This window comes from Microtus pennsylvanicus, chromosome 19, assembly GCF_037038515.1.
Source record: "Microtus pennsylvanicus isolate mMicPen1 chromosome 19, mMicPen1.hap1, whole genome shotgun sequence".
In the NCBI taxonomy this organism is placed as follows: domain Eukaryota; kingdom Metazoa; phylum Chordata; class Mammalia; order Rodentia; family Cricetidae; genus Microtus; species Microtus pennsylvanicus.
In genome coordinates this window covers 33800541-33820475 of record NC_134597.1, presented here as the reverse complement: position 1 = coordinate 33820475, position 19935 = coordinate 33800541, and the positions used below count along the sequence as shown (strand labels likewise).

The 19935-nt window shown below is 41.8% G+C and overlaps 1 protein-coding gene across 1 annotated transcript in view; it reads right to left on the bottom strand.

The window, feature by feature from the left end:
- LOC142838318 (acylglycerol kinase, mitochondrial-like) overlaps positions 1-19133 on the bottom strand; it is a 70616-nt gene extending 51483 nt beyond the window's left edge. Inside the window, exon 1 of the mRNA XM_075953683.1 lies at positions 19101-19133. The gene's annotated coding sequence lies outside the window, so the exon portion shown is untranslated. The remainder of the gene's footprint in view (positions 1-19100) is intronic.
- Positions 19134-19935: the final 802 nt, after the last annotated feature.

The window sequence follows — 19935 nt, the reverse complement described above, 5'->3', positions numbered from 1 at the left end:
TCTACATGGGTCTGCACCAGGTCCTCTGTATATATACTACAGCTATTAGCTTAGTAATTTTATGGGATTCCTGAACGTGAGAACAAGTGGGTCTCTGACTATTTTGCCTATTCATGGACTCTTTTCTCCCTATTGGGTTGCCATGTTCAATTTTGATATGATGGCTTTTGCTTTGTTTTATTACATTTATTTTGTTATGTTTGTTGTTATCTGTTATAGGTCTGTTCTTTTCTAATGAGACAGAAATGGAGTAATCGAAGGAGAGGGGAGGTAGGGAGAACTGGGAGGAGTAGAGGGAGGGGAAACTACAATCAGGATATATTGTATGAGGAAAGAATCTGTTTTCAATAAAAGAAAGATAGATAAAAAAGGAAAGAAAGAAAGGAAGAAAGAAAGAAAGAAATAATAGAGGAAAAGGGTTAAGTTTTCCTTATTTCCCATCATCCCTTTGATATTGCTTTATGTTTCTTGTTTTGCTTCTCCTAAAAGGTACATGTGTTCAGACCTCTAAGAATTTGGTCATTTTTTCTCTCCCAGATGTTATGATTTAAATATGAAATATCTCTAAAAGGTCCATGTTTCAGACACACAGTTCCCAGCATGGGGTGCTGTTTTCAAAGCTATGATGCCTTAGGGGGTGGTGCCTACCTGAATGAGGGTTCACTATGGGGTCAGTCTTTGACAGTGATCCTGTCCTTGGTCCAGCTGCTCTTTCTTGCCTTCTGATTCATTACCATATGTTCCCACTGCCATGCCTTTCCCATCATGATGAACTGTAACCCACATGAAACAGCAATTCAAAATAAAATTTCTGTCTATTGTTACAAGTTGTTTCTGTTTATTATTTGGGTAATAGTGATGAAGAACAACTAACACAATATGGAGAAAAACAAAAGACCAAATATAAAACCAGCCCTGCTTTCACCTACCACACATGAAACTTCCCATATTGTCTTTCTTTCTGGATTATAAACTTCTTTAAATAATGGATAATTTGCTAGTATTTACTCCTGCTAAACCCACAGCACAGACTCTTGCAGACAGTGGGAACTCAATGAATACTTGTTAATAAATAAGTGGCAAATGTTTGAACAGGAAATTGACTCACTGGGCTCAAAAGGCACACTTTATGCTTCAAGGGAAACTGAAGGTTATTCTTGTATGAGTACCTGGCAATCCTGAACCAGCAGATTAACCGAGACAGCTCTGCAGTGTAGCCAAGGGCAAGGATGAAAACCCACACTCAGGGTTATGCTGCCAGGTCAGAAGGACCTCAGACTGTGTGAGCAGGCACATGCAGCACCGTATGCACCAGGACTCTTCAAAACCAAAGCAGGGAGTTCTGACCTGATACCACGGAGCCCAAGAACTGTTCTAGTGTCAGAGATTTCCAGATACCTAATGGATCTAGAGTCTGAACGTGAGCCAGAGACCTACAGAAAACAAACTGTACATCAGTTGGCAGCCCATGCTCTGTCTATACAGCAAGGTACCTCCTAGGCACTAATAGTAAATACAATTTACAAGAGGTGCTCCAAAATGTAGTCATACCAGGAAGGGGCCTGAAGACATACTCAGAAGCAAAATGGAGGCTCTTTGACAGAAATGAATTAGAAGCTTCTGGGTTAGAAAATAAGGAAGAAGAAGTAGTCTGTTGATGTTACTGCCTGAGGTTTTAAAAAAAATATGAACTTGCCTGCTACTACAGGTAATAGGATGCTCTCAATTTATTCCAAGCCATAAATGCTTTATTTCTTACTTTAGGACTGCAAAATACAATAAGTTGTTACTTCAATAACAGCTTTACATGGAGAGAAGAATTACATTGATCCATCTTATTTCCCAAAAAGAGTATTTCTCACTACAGTTAGAGGCAAATTGTTCAGCAATTTCTACCACCAGTTTTCCCTTGGTGCGCGCAAACACTGTCTTTGCTTTGCACAAAACAGATTTCAAGTTTAGATGTTTACAGCGACCATGGAGACTTACTCAGGCTTCCTAAAATAATTAGTCATCACATTGCCAGGGGCTCCGCTCACTGGTGGTCACTGGAGAAGGAGAGATAGGGGGAAAATGGCAGCAAAGCTACAAGTGACTCTTGTGAAGTGACCACGGAGGGGAAGCCATTTCCAACTACACATTTCAGCCCCTTCCGCAGGCCCAGATACCTTCCAGACAGGTAAAGACTGCGCAGGGGCCTCAGCTGCGTGGGAGAAAACAGTGGCCACAGCACTTCTGCCGAAGAGACAGACCTCGACCCAGCAGAGGGAAGTGCAGCCTGCTGGGAAGATGTCCAATCTTTCCTTCCTAAAGTATGTCCAGTTCTTTAGGGATCAGAAAAAATGGTCAATGTGACAGGTTAGAAAACCAGGGTGACAATCCAAACGTTAAAGATTCTTGAAAGGATATGGGATCCTTCACTCTAGTATTTCTGTTTTCATGGACATCAGCTTTCCTTGTTCCCTGGCCTCTCTATGATGGACACCAAGAAAATCGTCTCAATTCTCTCAAGCACAAAATGAGAAAGAAATTCCCTAAAGTCCTGAAAACATAAAGGAGGAAAATATTCTATGGATAATAATACTAAGTGGCAACTGTCTGCATTTCAATGCCATGAAAGTATATAAACTTATATTAATAAAGTATATGAAAGAAAACAAGGAGCCACACTGACAATGGTTGGCATCAAACCCATCACAGTCATATTCCTGAGTAAAAATGGGTAAAGACAAAAGTTAACAAACTCAGACAATGTGTGTACAACAGCCTCCTGGGCTAGTGAAAAGTGAGGCAGCTTTTTGGTTGGTGTCTTAATTCAATAATGGAAGAGACATTTCTATAAAGAAAGCCAAAACCAGTTCTCCAAGAATTATCATTTGCAGCTGGGCAGTGATAGCTCATGCCTTTAATCCCAGCACTCAGGAGGAAGAGGCAGGTGGATCTCTATGAGTTCAAGGGCAACCTGGTCTACAGAGCAAGTTGCAGGACACAGAGAAGAAACCCTGTCTCGGAAAAAAAACAAAACAACAACAGCAACAAAAAAAAGCATACAATTACTTGTTAAAACAGAAGAGAGAGAAGAGATTTGGAAAAAAGTTCATAGAACACAATGAATTTAACACAATAGGTATACACAGAGGAACGAAGAAGAAGCCAGCAGGAGGATGTTCAACGATGAACTAAACACTCCCAACAAGTCTTTGCCAAATGTGTGAACCCACTTACTAAATGAGATTTGTGATTCAGCCCAGAATTTTGAATTTGCTCACTGTCAAAGCAAGGATTCCTGAATACTGGCAGCAATGTTTATTTAGGTCTGCAATCCCTGCTTTATCATCTTTGTTCTCTGACAAAGCACAAAAAGGCAAACAATAAATATTTGCAATCACAACAAATCAATGCTTTTGTCCAAAGGTGTCCACGCCCAAGCCCATTTCCTAGAATTCTGCAATTTTAAGGCTGAAAGAGTTCTTTAGAAAAGATCCAGCCCATGGCATTACAATCTCCCTCCACAGAGCCCAGCCCCCATCAATCAAATGTATGACACCACTCTACTAGTAACAGAGTTCTACAGCAGTGAGTCTCATCTTGGTAATGATATACATCCAAAGACCAACATTATACACTGACAAGTGTCACTGAAAGTAAATACACACTGAGTCTCATTATGTGCAAGGTATTCAGGTCCAGAGAAAACGAGAAGATAAAGTATTACATAGAGATTATGAAGGTATTCAAGAACCAAGAGAAAACCTAACAGTTCCTCTATAAACATCCCCATGAGATGGGATTCACTGTGGCCTCACAGCTCCACAACACATCTGGACAACTTCTGACCTAAAATCAAGTAAGTTAGTAGCTACTAATATCAGGGCTCTGCTGTTCTGAAACATGCTCCATTTGAAATGCTGGCTACTACCTAGAGAAGAGCTGTTCTCAGCACAGCTAAGATTACTTTCTGTACAGGCCTGGGAACAAGTAAAACCACTAACATGAAAATCTCCCCAATTAGGTGAAGCCAAAAACACAAGCTATAACTTAAATATACCTCCTGTCTTCCATCTTACATATAGGAAAGTACAGATACTGATTTTTTTTAAGGAAAAAATCTATTTTCTACATAATCTAGCAAAAGAACTCAGAAAGAAAGGGCATATAATTAATTTTCATTGCATTTAAAAAGTTTTTAAAGAAGTTTTCTTATTCCCTATCAAATATGGAATAACAAGCATGCTATTTAATTACCTACAAATGAACTTCTTTAAATAGCACTGATTAAAATCCCACTTTCAGCATCAGCCTGTGCACAGGCGTGGGGAGCTTGATTCAGAATGAACTTCGAAATGACAAAGTAAACTGCCTTATCAAAATTTCAACTAATGTGAAACAAAGAGAAGCTAGGAAGGGGAATAAACCTCCTGCCATCAGCCATCGGTAAGGCAGCTGCGGCAGGGGAGGCGGCCAGATCCCAGACACCTGTCTCAGAGTAAGAGGCTGCTCTGAAGGGTATCGGGATGAAGCATCTCCTCCCAGACATCCAGAGATACTGGGAACCAAAGCACAAGACGTTCCTGAAACCATACTCTCCACCAAAAGAAAACTATCAGTCTAGTCAAGTGTGGCTCATACATAATTTACCCCTGGGAGCTAACACATTCTCCTTGCCTCTCCTGTCAGGGTCTCAAACTCAGTGTGCCTAAAATAGAATATAGAATCTCTTCCTCAAACCAATTCTTCCTGGTGACTTCCTTCTCTCTGCATCACCAATTACACCAGTCTTGAAGGCCGAAGATGATTTCTCCATGTTCCTCTGCCTCAAACACCCAGTCAGTCTCCAGGGAGTAAGCTCGGCCAGCATGGCAGGGGCTAAACTGAAGCACAGTGAAAGGCATCTGACCCACACCTCCTCACTGTCCCTGAAACTCAGCTGCAAACACATAGACTTACGCCTCCTGTGGGGACAAGGAGCTGAGGCTCAGAGGTAAGTGGTTTAAGAACTTGACAAGGCCATGCAGCTGACAGGGAGCAGATCTGAAACCGGAGATGTCTGCACCTTCAAAGCTGTATTGGCCACAGAGCCACAGCTCACAGTTCCTGTGTTCTCCTTTCCTCACAACCCTGTGTCAGCCGTCAGTAGTTTTGAGGTCAACTTCTGAATGTTCCATGCACAGGAGAGTGAGTTAAACTTCTAGAATGTTACCTTGTTCATAATATTCTTTTCCCCTTACCATCTTTACTTGCAACTCAAACACAGGTGTCCTCCTACAACCTGGCTTTTCCACGGTCTGATGAAAACATGGAACTTCACTCACGTTCCTTTTCTTCCTGAAGATGGCGTTACAAGGGGTTGTGAAAGACTATGTCAGTGCTTGCAAACAGATGCAGGTCCACTATAAGAGCAGCAAGTACTCTGAACCAGAGCCACCTCTTCAGCCCCTACATCAGACTTCAGACTAGATTTTCAGACTGTCTCATCACACGCAGCATGAGAAATGGAAACGGCTCAGATCTTGTTCAATCACCTGGTAGGTCCTTGTCTTCCTGCCCCACTGGATAGCTCTCACGTCATTCACTGCCCAGATGCCATCAACACTTTGTTTTAACTCTCCTAGTCCTGAGTAGTTATTACCTCAAATTACTTGGAGCATTTATTTGACTTCATGTCTAGAATACCGTCAGCTAGAGTTTTGCAGTTACCTTATTCTATCTTCAGTGACTCACAAGACACTACTATGCCCATTCCACAGTTGAAGAGTGTCCAGCTTCAAGAGCCCAGCGTCACTCTGCTAGGACATGTCAGGGCTGACTGACTCTAGAGACAACCTCCATACTACACTACTCCCCTTCTCCTGCTACTTGTTAATCAGCAGGCTCTTTCCCACCAAAAGGGCTAGAAAAAATGGAAGACGATTGCAGGTAAATGGCTGACATGATGAACTAGCAGCCTGGAACACAATCTTCCCCAGGGATCAGAAGGCTCAGCAAGAGCAGCTGGAGAGGAATGAGCAATACTTAAAGTCCCTTTACTCTCAGCACACGGGGTCACTGCCTGCTCTTCAATTGCTCTCACAAAGCTGTGCTGAGAGAGACTCACCCGTGCTGCTCCTGACTACTACAGCAGCCTGCAGCAGGAAAATTATACAGGAGAAATCTTGAAAAAAACAATACTTTCATCTTTGAAGCTTGGGAGAAGAGAGAAAATAGAAGGAATTCTCAAAAGAAAAAAAATTTATAAATACCATAAAAATGGAATATATCCTGAAAATAAGTATGTGATATCAAAATATTAATAAGAGAAGGCAATAAAAATTAATTATTGGCAGATAAAATAAATTAAAATCTGTCTTTCCCCCACACCTGCTATAAATGCCTCCTTACCCCTTCTATTTACCTGGAACCCAAGAGAAGATGAATGTCTAAAGAAACACAATGACCCCAGAAACTATGTCTCTTACTTGAGAACAGCCATGTCATTGGGGGTCACTTACAAAATATGCCAAGTAAGGGTGCAGTCTGGGGGACACCAGACTGAAACAAAACCAAAAGATATCCGGAAAGTAACTGAAATATATCACAAACTACTGAATCCAGCAAGTAAAGACTGAAAGGTGCTCACTCATTCAACTAAACGGCTATTCATGACTTTTTCAAGAGCAAGCTCAATCAAATGATGAAATATAAACCAAATTTTACTAATCTGGTTTAAAGTGGCAGAAAAGGGTAAGAGATAAGCATTAAAAATTGGTATAAATGGAAAGATAGGTAGGACAGTAAACAAATACAATTGTCACTTGAATGGAGATAAGTTTAAGTTTCGAATGATTTTGATCAACAAGGAATAAATCTGAGATTAGGGATACAAATGAAGGAGCAGACGATGAGGGGCAGGAACAAAGGAGAGGCAGAATGACTGGCATTGGGCAGTAGGACGGCTGCCTACCCAGTGAAGGAGAGGGCACAGGTGTGCATGTGGAGAACTGCTGTGGGACCATGATCTTGTACCCTGGAAAGATTTATCAGTTGTATTGCTTTAGTAAAACGCTGATTGGCCAGTAGTCAGGAAGGAAGGATAGGCAGGGCAGCCACGCAGGAAGTATAGGCGGGGCAACCAGGCAGGAAGTAGAGTTGGGGCAACGAGAACGAGAGAATTCTGGGAAGAGGAAAGATTCAGTCGGCTGTCCTCACCCAGATGAACAGGAGGCAAGATGAGAAAGTCTCAATGATAAAGGTACCAAGCCACCTGGCTACCACAGAAAAGAATTATGGGTTAAAATGTAGGATGTAAGAGCTAATAAGAAGCCTGAGCTAATAGGCCAACCAGTTTATAATTAATGTAGTCCTGTGTGTCTTTCTTTGGGACTGGACTGCTATGGGACAGGGCAGGACAGAAAGGTCTGTCAACAGAGCACTGCCCTGTGCTCTGTAATTTTCTCTTTAAAATGGGAGTTTAGGTTGCCTGAGTACAGAGAAGGCAGCAGATGAAACAGAGAAACTCATGAATATTTCAAGACACATTTGTGAAGATGGACGAGGAGCCTGACTAGAGATGGAGCACACTTGTTTTGGGGGAATTCAACAGCCTGGGTGTGTGGGCTCAGAAGGGGCAAACACAACTGATACTTCACTCTGAATCCCGTCCTTTCATCCTCTCCAATAAACAGAATGTGTAAGGAGGAACAGAGGATGTTCCAATATCTAGGGAAATAAAATGATACTGAGTAATACCAATAACTGAGGAGCAGGTTGGGCAAGGGGCTTTTGTTTTTAGGATGCTGGGCCAGAAATACCTGTGAAACAGTGGTGTGGGAGGTCCTTCTGTTTGTATGTTGCTTTCATTGGTTGAATAAAGAGACTGCCTTGGCCTTTTGATAGGGCAGAACTTATGTCGGTGGAGTACACAGAACAGAATGCTTGGAAGAAAGGCAGTGTGGCAGAAGTCTTGACGCTCCTGCCTGAGACTGACGCTGGTTAGAATATTTCCTGGAAAGCCACAACCTCGTGTTGATACACAGATTGGTGGAAATGGGTTAGATCAGGATGTGAGACTTGGCCAAGAAGAGGTTAGACATAATGGGCCAGGCAGTGTTTAAATGAATACAGTTTCTGTGTGGCTATTTCGGGTGTAAGCTAGCAGGGTAGCTGGGACAGAATAAGGGGCCCTGCTCTCTTCAACTGTTTGGCACTCCAACATGATAAAATGACTCCAAGTAAAATCTGAGAGAGCTTCAAAAAGAATAGAGTTTAACACAGCTTCCTGCTGTTCGCTGGCAGCTGCTTTAAAAGAGATTTTTCTGATTCAGCTGTAGTAGAAAAAAAGCTGTGCAGTTTTAAAATGCTGGCTTTCTGGGCTATGCTCCTAGCACAACTTCTGTCTTTTGTAGGAGACAGAGCATTTAGATGGGTTTTGTAAATAAATTTCTATGGTGTGCCTAAAAGGGGGACATTGCGTGCCAGGGCTTAGAGATACAAGTGACTCAGAGGCACAAGCAGCCCCAACATGTTGGACTAGGCGGGGCAAGCAGGCAGTACCTGTATTCGACCTGGGATTGTCGCAGCTTAGATTCTTAAGAGCTTAGCATTTCAAAAGCTCTTCAAGACAGTAGAAAATTGAAGACAATGCAATAGGACAGATACAGACATAAAAGACCTCTAAATGGGTCATAGTGTTAGATAAAGTACCTAGGCTTAGGAGAGAAAAAAAAATATACAAAGCCATAAAATAAAGTTAATGCTTAAAAAGGGGGGGGGGGGTTAAAGTCTTTAAAGAGGCAGATTACAGATAGTCATAGCTTAAAAAAAATAAAGAAAAATAAGCCAGTAAAAACAGAAAATTCACTTAGAGTCTAGATTATGTATTTTATTGTGTTTTCTTTGAATTTTTTAATATAAAAAAGCTAAGTACAAAGAGATATTTCATTGTATGGGCTAAGCTAAACCAGCATGTATATTATAAAGGTATTATGACTTCAGAATTTGGGACTAAGGATATTATGCTTTGGAAAAGAGGTTCTTTTGTTTTCACAGAGGATGAGACCCTACGGATTGCTTCTAGACCAATATGTTACGATAGACCACGCCCTCCTAAAAGGCTGTTGTAAACACCCTCAAAAATTTCTTTGCCCAACTGCTGACTAGGATAAACTTAGCACACAGGATAGACCATGAAAGACCTGATTAACAACGCCCCTATACAGCACAAAGCAGTTTGGAAAGAAATAACTGCACGTATATTCCCAGATATTATTTACATTTAAAGGGAGATATGATATAGATATGAATAATTTGCATTGTTATCAATCTTGATTTATTGATATAAGTTTAAGGTCAATTTTGTTATATGCATATTTCTAATCTTAATTAAGTTATTGTTTAAAAATGTAATGAATATATAATTAGGAAATATAGGTTGTTAAGCATCAATAATAGTCAAGCTTGTAGTCACGTTAGTTAGACTTTTTAGATATATAGAGATATATTTCAGTTACATAGGCATTTTTCATATCTTTCAAAGACTACAGAATATGGCATTTAAAATGTTTTAATAAATTAGGACTTTTCATGACAATGAGATACGTCTGCTCCTGGCAGCACCAATCTACTTCAAGAGGAAGATGGGCATCAAAGAGGCACCTTATGGAGTTTGATAGCCATTTGGGCAAGAAACTGCTTTTGCCTGGACTGTTGCATAAACTGAACATCAAGAACCTGCAAAGAGAGGACTGCTGAACTTGCCTAAAGGTGAGATGATCCTTCAGGATTCCTGATTCATAAGAGTCTGTGAGACATTCTGCAGGACACAGAAGAAAGTGACTGAACTGCCTTTGAAATTTCCTGCTTCATGGAAATGTCTGCTGGAGACTATGGATGGACATGTAGGCTGAAGATGGATGCCCGAATGGTACAGAGGAACTTTGGATGACTGTACAGGCAGTGAGATGTCTCTGTCATTTCTAGAGTTTTGGAAGTTACTTACTTCTCATTTACTTAGGTAATATTATATCCTTCTGGAGTCTTTGATAGAGTTGAAGAATAGATATAGTTTTTCTTTGTTATGGTAAAAGATAAAATAGATATAAATATTGTAGCTATAATTCTTGCTTGATACCTGTTATATGTAATTTTACTATGTTAAAGTGAAAGCCTTTCTTTTTTTTTTTTGTTTAAACAGAAAAGGGAATATGGTGTAGGAGGTCCTTCTGTTTATGTGTTGCTTTTATTGGTTGAATAAAGACACTGCCTTGGCCTTTTGATAGGGTGGAACTTATGTGGGTAGAGTAGACAGAACAGAATGCTGGAGAAAAGGGCAGTGTAGCAGATGTCATGATGCTCCTGCCTGAGACTGATGCTGGTTAGAATCTTTCCCAGAAAGTCACAACCTCGTGGTGATACACAGATTGGTGGAAATTAATTAGATCAGGATGTGAAAGCTGGCCAAGAAGAGGTTAGACATAATGGGCCAAGCAGTGTTTAAATGAATACAGTTTCTGTGTGGTTATTTCAGGTGTAAGCTAGCAGGGTGGCTGGGACAGAACAAGGGGCCCCACTCCCTTCAACAAAGCAGCTGAAAATAAGCACTTGTATTGGTTCCTTTTTTGCTCTTGGGGTAAAATACCAGGCCAATGCAACTTAGAGAAGACGAGTTCATTTTACCTATGGTTCCAAAGATTGAGAGTCCATGACAGCAGAGCAAAGATGTGGCAGGAGGACACTGAGGACTCACACCCTGACCTACAAACAGGAAGCAGAGAGAGCAAACTAGAAGAGTGGGACCTCGAAAGCCACCCCTATTGAGACAGTTCCTCTAGCAGGGCCACAACAGCACCACTAACTGGGGACTGAGTGTTCAGATGCCACAGATAACGGGGACTCTCATTCAAGGCAACACAGCACTTGAATACACATTTAGGTGTGGAGCTCAAAAGATGTCTTTATAAAGACAAACAAAAACCTGGAACAGAACATCTAGAGATGGAACAGAAGACAGTATGGGCAGGTGAGATCACTCAGGAGAGGGCATGACATGAGAAGAGAGCCTAGGGCAAAGAACTCCCTCCCCCTAAAGGAAGAGGTCACAGAGAACGAGAAGGGGAGTGGCAAGGGGAGAAAGAGAGAGGAAGGAGAAGAAGCAGTTGGGAGGGCAGAGACAATGGGGAAATGTGTCTCCCTGTGGTAAGAAAGGTCATGAGAGTCTTCAAGGCCAGGAGGTACAGGTAAAAGGAATGAGCCAGAGCAAGTATGGAAGAAGAATAAATTACAAGTGCTAGGGGGCAGCAAACACCTACAATCCCAGCACTTGAGGCAGGAAGTACTAAGGCCATGGCCAGCCTGGGCTACAAAGAAAGACTCCATGGAACTGATGGTTGGGGGAAAAGGAAGAGAAATAAAAATAATCTAAACAGAAAAGGAAAAAGAAAATTATCTTTTTACAGATGACATGATCTTTTATACAGAACACCAGAATGGTTACACCTAAACACAGAAGTGTTAGAACCATAAAACAATGTCAGCAAAGCTGTCAGAGAGAAAAAGAATTAACAAAGAAAGCTGTACTTCCATACACAGAATGAACAATGTGTAAAGGAAATTAAGAAATCAATTATGTAAGACAACCAGAAAAAATAAATATTCATAAATAAATTTAGGTAAGTGAGAGAAATGTGTTCCACAAAAACCACAAAACAGACAGGAAGATGCCATGTGCTCAAGGATTGGAAGACAACGCTGTTAAAATGGCCACAGTACAAAGCAGTCTACCAAGTTCATGCAATCCCTGTCAAGATCCCAATGGTACTTTTTGCAGAAATAGGAGAATGCCACATCAGAACTGATATGAAATCTCAAAGAGCCTGAATAGCAAAAATAATCTAGCAAAATAACAAAGTTCGAAGCTTCTCACTTAGTAATTTCACAACTTCTTGCAAGGTTAAAATAAAACTATAGTTCGGGCATACAGACTTATATATACAGATACATGTATGGACCAGAAAACCTAGAGTAAACCTCCATTTTATATGGTCAAAATATCTTCTACAAAAGTCCCAAGACCACATGGCAGAGAAAGAATACCTTTCTATAAACAGTGACAGCCTGATACCTACATGCAAACAGTAAGGCTGTACCTTAGTATTATACCATATACACAATTAAACACAACAGCCTAAACGTGACCTAAAACTATACAGCTCCTAGAAGCAAACATGGGGGAAAGCTTTAGTGCCGTTGGATTTGGCAGTAAGTCGTTGGATGTGAGAGTAAAAGCTCGGGCAAGGGCTGAGGAGATGGCTAGGGTGGTAATGCGCATGCCCTGAACGCATGAGGACCTAAATATGGAACCCGTGCACTCACGTGAAACGCCAGTGTGACAGCTGCAATCCTAGCACTGACAAGCAGACACAGGGATAACGAGAACCTGCCGGCCAGCTAGTGTGGCCCAGTCAATGAGCCCTGGGGCTGATGAGTAACGGTCCCCAAAAATAATGTGGGGGGCAATTAAGGAAAACACCTAACACTGACTTCTGACCAACATATATATGCAGAGACATTCACCATACACAAATCTACCCAAAGCACGGGCAACAAGAGCAAAGATAGACAATGGGACATGAACTTTAAAAGCTTCTGGACACCCTAAGACACAACAACAAATTGAAAGGCCAACATATACAATGAGAAAAAAAAACTGTGAATGATGTGTTTCATAAGGGGTTAATATCTAGAATATATAAAGAATTCATACAATTCAACAACAAACTTCAATTAAGAACTGGGCAAAGAGCTTTACAAATTTTTCTCCGAATAAGAAATATAAGAGGCCAAAAAGTATGTAAAAAAAATCTCTATATTTTTAGAAAAATGAAAATAAACACCACAAAACCCATCACAACCAAACATAAGTTAATGCAGATGTAGAGAAATTGCAACTATTTTGCACTATGGTAGTACTGTAAAGTTGTTACCAAAAACATTTTGAAGGCTCCTTAAAAAAAACAAAAATAGCACTTCTTAACGTATGATCCAGCAGCCATTCTTCTAGGTTATGTCTCTAAAGGAACTGTAAAAAGAATCTAAGAGGTATTTGCTCTCCCAAGGTCACTGCAACGTTATTCACAATGGCCAGCAGACAGAAGTAACCCAATCTCCACTGAGAAATGGGTAAAGTATGACGTACACGTGCAGAGGAACAGTAATTACTCAACCTTTGAAAAAAACCTGACATCCTATGATGTGGATGAATATTAAGGACAGTGTACAAGTGCAATAAGACAGTCACAAAAGAGCAAACACTGTATGATCCTGCCTACACTGCATGTCTCTATCAGTCAAACTCATGGAAAAACAAAGGGGCTGGTGGCTTCGAGGAATGAAGGAAAGAAAACAGGGAGAGCTCAATGAGTATAGTTTCAGTTCTGCATGAACAAAGGAGTCCAAAAAATCTTTTGCACAACAACATGAGTATACTCAACAACACTGACCTGCGCATTCGCTCACAAAGGATCAAAGTATGCAGAAGAAGTGTGAGAAAGAGAAGAGGGAGACCCGAGAGCTGCATCTGTGCCTGTAACCTTGGATTTCAAGGGTGGGGAAGGAGCACGTGAGGCCTTCAGTCAAGCTGTTTCAAACCTCCTTCAGAGTGAGGCCTCTTCATGCTGGAGAACCAAAGGGTCTTTTAAAACAACTGAAGACTTCAGGGAGTATCAGAGGACCTCTGAAGACACAGTAGCTCTTCAGATCTTCACCTGGTGGGGACGGGGCACCCCCAGTGAGCCAGCATCAGTGTGCTTAGAGGCCCTGCAGTCTGTACAGACTCCCTGAGGCCCAGGTTAGAAACTGGAAGAAAGGCCTGCTAACTCTTTTCTTACCTTACAGATGCTAAGCTGTGCAGATACTAGCTAACAGAGCTTGGTGCCTAGCTCTGAGAGTACTTGCAAGGAAAGAACCACTCCGCTGCAGATTATCAGACCACACACTACAGTGTCAAGTTTTTCGTCAGCAGCAAACTGAACACTCATTAGAGTATCAAGTGTGGATCTCTTTTCCAATACAATTTCTACCTCTTCCCTGGTCAGCAAAGCAATATGGAATATATCTGGATTTCTGTGTTGGTATACATACACGTAGCACTTAGTTACATAATTATAAGACTACAATTAGGTTGATTTCTTAAGATTTTATGATTTTTATACAAAAAAAAAAACCTGCTTATGTAAACTTACCATACAAAGCCAGAATAGAAAATCTGGCACTTTCTTCTCCTGCCATGTCTGAAGGCTGATATAACACACTAAATTCCTTATTCATACACAAAGGGTGCCAAGCTGGGATCTCATTTAAATTAACCCAGACTAATGAAATAGATGAAGATAGTCACAGGGCATGGAGAAAGCAGAGCCAATGAGTACCCAGCAGACAGGGATGACAGATACAGACAGACAGAGATCACAGTAAGAAAACCTGGGCAATAATCCCAAGGAGATAAATGAGTTACAATTTCAATTTACTACTTGCAGTCATCTTCTACACATTTGATAGGCAGGAAAAGGAAAACAAATTACGCAAGATAAGCATGGAGCATCCATTAGTCATTCCTCTATGGTATCCCCTCCCCTTTTCCTTTTGTTTTCTCTTATCCACTTCTGCTGTGGTTCTTCTCCTCTTTCCCCATCTAGTAACATCATCAGCATCTCTCATCCACTCACAATCTTCACTTCCTTCTTTATTCACGTATTTCTACCTCCACTCTCCTCCTTCCTTATCCAATCACCTTTCCCTATCCATATCAGAAGGAAGGAGGAGGGAGGTAAGTGGAGAAGATTTCCAGGCTTCCTCTGATGTCTGTCTTCACTGTTCCACTACACCACTGTTGAGTATTTGTCCATTACATACGAGGAATTCAAAATACCAGCAACAGCTTATTCAAAACAGAAGAAAACACCAGGTCTTTGATATGAAAATGAGCACAGAACATGCATACAAAGCTCAATGCACGTGGCTAAGTTTTTTATGCTCATCTTCTTAATCAAAGACATGTAAATTACAAAGAGCTATTATTATTCCCATATAAAATTCAGATTTAAATTATCATTCACTGATTCACCGATGACAAAATACAACAAGAAAGATACTCTTGCCTACTCCTGTAAGGAAGGTAAATTAGCTCTATACGGAAAAACAAAATGGCTCAATATATTTATTCTGTTTTTATATGGCATCATTTGATGATATTTATATTTATCAATATGTTACCTAGCTTATCCACTAAAGTAAACCCTGAGAATGTAGGGCTTTGGTCACTGCTAGAACCTCCACACCAAGTAAGATCTGGCACATGATGGGTATTCTAGAAACATCTATCAAGTGAGTGAGTCATATAACAATTCAACTTCTTAAATGGGGAATTTTCAGAAATGTAGAAAAAACTCAAAATACAAAGTAAGTAAACATAGCAGGGAAAAGATAATCTATAACCAGCATTATCCCAATTATGTTCAAACAGGACCACCAATCAAAATCCCAATAAACAAAAGAAGAAATTTTACAAAATTTCCTCTAAGCTGTAGGATGGTAAATGACATCTTAAAATTGCAACGTACATGCAATGCTAACTTTTCTAAAATAAATTATTATCTAAACAGATGGAAAATATTCCTCCCTTTAAATATTTTTTCCCTTGGTTAAAATCCCTCCCATAGGAAGAAACATCCACACCGCAAACATCAATGAAGCAATCCAGGCTAGTGCACACAAAGTCCCAAAGGACCATGTAATCATTCACGAGGTCTTTAATAGACAACACCTGCTCTGTGTTAAGCGCAAGGGCAGGGAAGGGTTAAGTCCCACTCTCAAATGCTCATAATTGTTAAATCCCTAAGTGCAGTACAACCACATGAGCTAAGTTGCAACACAGTAAGATAAAGGTTAGGAGATGAGGACAGAAGTCCACAAACACTGGCCTAACTGGGATGGACCTGCAGGGCCAGACAGAGCCCTACGGATCAGGAGTCCACAAACACGGGCCTAACTGGGATGGACCTGCAGGGCCAGACAGCCCTACGGATCAGGAGTCAGAGGAAAGAAGTTAGGAATACGCTAAGGCCTGAGAATCTGTGTCTCTGAACTTCTAAGTGAATCTCCTAATTCCAAGTGAAATGGTATTAGGATGTAGAAATAATGGGGCAATAAGGGTGTTGCCCTCATAATAGGATTAGCACCTCTCTAAGAAGAGACACCAGCCAGATGTCACATCCCATCCATCACAACCCTCCCTCGGAAGACACAGCCACAAGACAGCCACCTGCAAACTAAGAAGAGTGTACCACACCAGTGCAACCATCTTGGATTCATAGTTCCACTTTGCACATTGTGAGAAATACTTTTGTTATTTAAGCCACCCCAGTTAGAGCAACCTGAGCAAAGTATACAAAGGCCATAAATATATTTGTGTGTGTGTGTGTGTGTTAAAAATGGGAAGGTAGTAGATTGAAGAAGTAGTTTCTCTTTTCACCCATGACTAAGACTCATATAACAAAACATATTAACAAACAAACAAAAAGGACATAAATCTATGTAATGAGTTTTACCTGACAATGAACCTTCAGAAATAAAACCCTGTGTATGTTAAATTTGATGAAGAGTAGCAAGTTGTACAGAAACATGACAGAACAAGGTGCCATGACAACAGGTCTGTTTGTTCAGGTCCTTGTGTAGCCCTTCATCTTAAGAAATAAAGGTGATCATTTCCTGCAGGCATAAGATGAGGGCCTTATACAGGAAGTCCGCTTCATGTTAGAAGAGCAACAACTTCCTGCTTCTGCTGCTTCCTTGACTGCCAATGTACTATGTTGGAGATTTAACAGGCCTAGCACCACCAATAGAGTGTAAGTACAGGATAGCTTCTAGAACACTGGTTCTCAGTCTTTAGGGTCCTTACTAAACCTTATTAGAAAGCAGAAAATATGCTGGAATTGTGTATTCTTAGTTATTACCTCCCTTCCCCCAAACTCCTTTGTTCCAGAACTGAGTATCATCTCATATTTAGTTCATTAGCAATTGCTATCATAATTTAATGTAGGTGACAAACACACCGGACTTTGAGAAACAGTAGTTTAAAGATAAAAGATGGGAGTGGAGGGAAGATATGAAAAGACTGAGTCCTCACTAAGGGCATTGGACATTATGCTGGAGACAACAGAAAGAAAAAAAACTTGAGATTTTTAGCAGATAAAGGACATAATCATATCTGAGCTGCAGAATAAAAAGACTGTGAGAACCTGAAAGGTAAAGCTTAAGTGGGGGGAGGGCTGGGGGAGAGGCTGCCATAATCTTTGGTCAACTAAAGGGAGGAACAAGAGTCCTCTTGTCTCAAGGGAGGTCGCGGTCTGGCAGCACTTGGTGACCAACTGATTGCAGGAGGTGAGAGATGAGGAAACAAACTAGGATTTGTGCTTAGGCAATGGACCAGAATGAGATTTCAAACCTTTGATTGATATTGCAGGTTTGTGGGAAAACAGTGTGCGGCTAAGGAGACTCTAGACTGTTACACCTGCCGGGCACTCTCAAGGGAACCCACACAGATGTCTGGACTTGGCTGTTTGGAAACAGGAGAGATTGGACACAAACTACAGAACTGGAACTCACGTCTGTGAAAGCAAAGTATGCGGGTTGCTAAGACCATCCAAGTGGAGGGTGTGAGACCCTCACCCCTTATTTTCAAAGCACTAGAAAGGAATTTCCTAGCAGAATGTTTTAAAATTAGAAACTAGCTTCTTGTTCCCAGAAAGATAGTGGCCTTTTCCCTCCCATTCGGGAAATTCCAAAGCACAAGGACACCCAGCCACCTGGCTGGTGGAGACTGATAAAGATGGCCTGATTCAGGGGTGGGGTAGCCTTGCTCTGAAAACAAAGAACAAGCTGACAAAGCAAGATGTTGAGAGGGAGCAAAGACCTTCAAAAAGTTACACAGTGCTAAACCTCCCTAACAACCCTAAAGGGCTGCTTGTGTTTCCTTTGCCTTTAAAAACTAACCCGACAAAGTAACTTTTAACTCCTCTCTACAACGCTGAGACGGGGTGTTGGAGACTGGTTCCAAACTAGTTCGTATTACGCTAACAATAAAACCTTGCTTATTGCAGTCTGGGCTTCTCTGGTTTCTGGTGTTCTCTCTGGGGGTAGCATGGGAAGAACATGTCAGTCGAGGGCACTCTGAGAGGACGGTCTTTACAAGCCACCTCTTCCCCATCAACTCCCTTTTTTGTTATAAATGATTCATCTGTCACTGAAGGTCGGGGAATACGCAGGCAGCCTAATGTGCAAAGAGGACTGGTCCAGCTGCCTGAACTAAATCCCAGCTTTGTCACTCACAGGTAGTTGGACCCTGGGTAAGTCAATTAACTTCTTCACTAGTAAAACGAAGAAACACCATCTGCCCTGATTACTTAATTTAGCTGTGAAGATCAGCTGTGATGGGGTTGTGACAAAATCTGTACATGTTTCCGTATCTAAGTTGTCTTCACAAATATGTACGGCATTAACAGTGTATATTCCCTTCTCAGCAGCCAGAATTTTCATTCTCATTAGCGTCAGTTAAAAACTCTCAATTCCATGTTTAAATCAGCATATATTTCCCTTTAAAGCGGGTTGTCCCCAACCGCATAAGCTCCCAAATTCTAACTGCAGCCCCTCTCCTGACCAGGAAGGTGAGGATTTTCGCACGAAAGCAGCGCTCCTTGGGGGGTTCTAGCCATCTCCATTAGCAGAACCTAGAAAACGGAATGAATGAACAGACCTGTCCATCAAATACTACTGGTTCCGTTTCTGTTCCGGGGGACCCCACTGCCCAAGGGGGTGGTGACTGAGGGGGCCACAGATTAGGGACAGCTCTGGGACTCGAACCAGCACACCTGATTCACAGGGACCAGAGGCGCGCGCACCACACCGGCCCGGCCCAGCCCCCTTCTCCCACCGCGCCGCAGCCAGCAACTGTGCGGCCGATCCCCGGGCGCCAGGAGGGTTCCCAGGACGCCCCGCTCAACCCAGCCACCCGTGACTGACCCCACACCCGGGTCACACACACCCAGCGGCCCGCACTCGCTCCCCAAACTCACCGCTGCCGTCGCTTGGCGCCCGGCCTTTCCTGTGTGCTCTCGCAAAACTCTTCCTCCCTCCAGAGGGAAACCGCGACCACCGTCCTCCGGTTCCGACAGGTGGGCTGTGCCGGCTGGGTGGGGCCCAGCCCTCCAGTGGTCCTGAGAGGTCACTGCCCTCTCTTCCTGTTCTCCCACTTGCTCATTCTTTCAATCTCTCATCCATCCACCTTTCCATCGCTTCTGGAAAGTTCACAATATATAATACGAACAGTTTTACGATTTGAAACTAAATCATAAAGTCATTAAAGGAGTAAGACAATTTTAGATAGTGGTCAATGAAATCAAAACCACACTGGTTGATAGAAACTGTGGCAAGGAGGGGCTGAGTTAAACTAAACAGCTGAAGTTTGGGATCCCCGAAATCAGGAAAAAGAGGATCAGGTCAGAAAGCACAGAAGATAGAGCAGGGCACAGAAGAATCAAGCACAAAATCAGAGACGCACTAGGCCAGTGTGAGGAAGGCAGAGAGAGGTAGAAAGAGAGACATGAGGCAAAAGAGGCCATGGAGGTGTAGGGGCACTAGAAAATGTGTCTGTTCAAAATATAGCCTGAAACTGAGCTGCGCTGCAGATGAGGGACAGATGCAGGCGAGCTTCCTGCTTTCCTTTGGTGTGCTTAAGACCCAGGCAGTTAGTTGTTAGTTAGTTAGTTAGTTAGTTAGTTAGTTAGTTAGTTAGTTAGTTACAAGACTTTGTATCTTGCCATCTCTGACTATCAAGGATATGTCAACAGAACAACACAGACGTTGATATAAAAAGACGTTGTGGAAGTCTGTTTCGAGGGCATGACATGG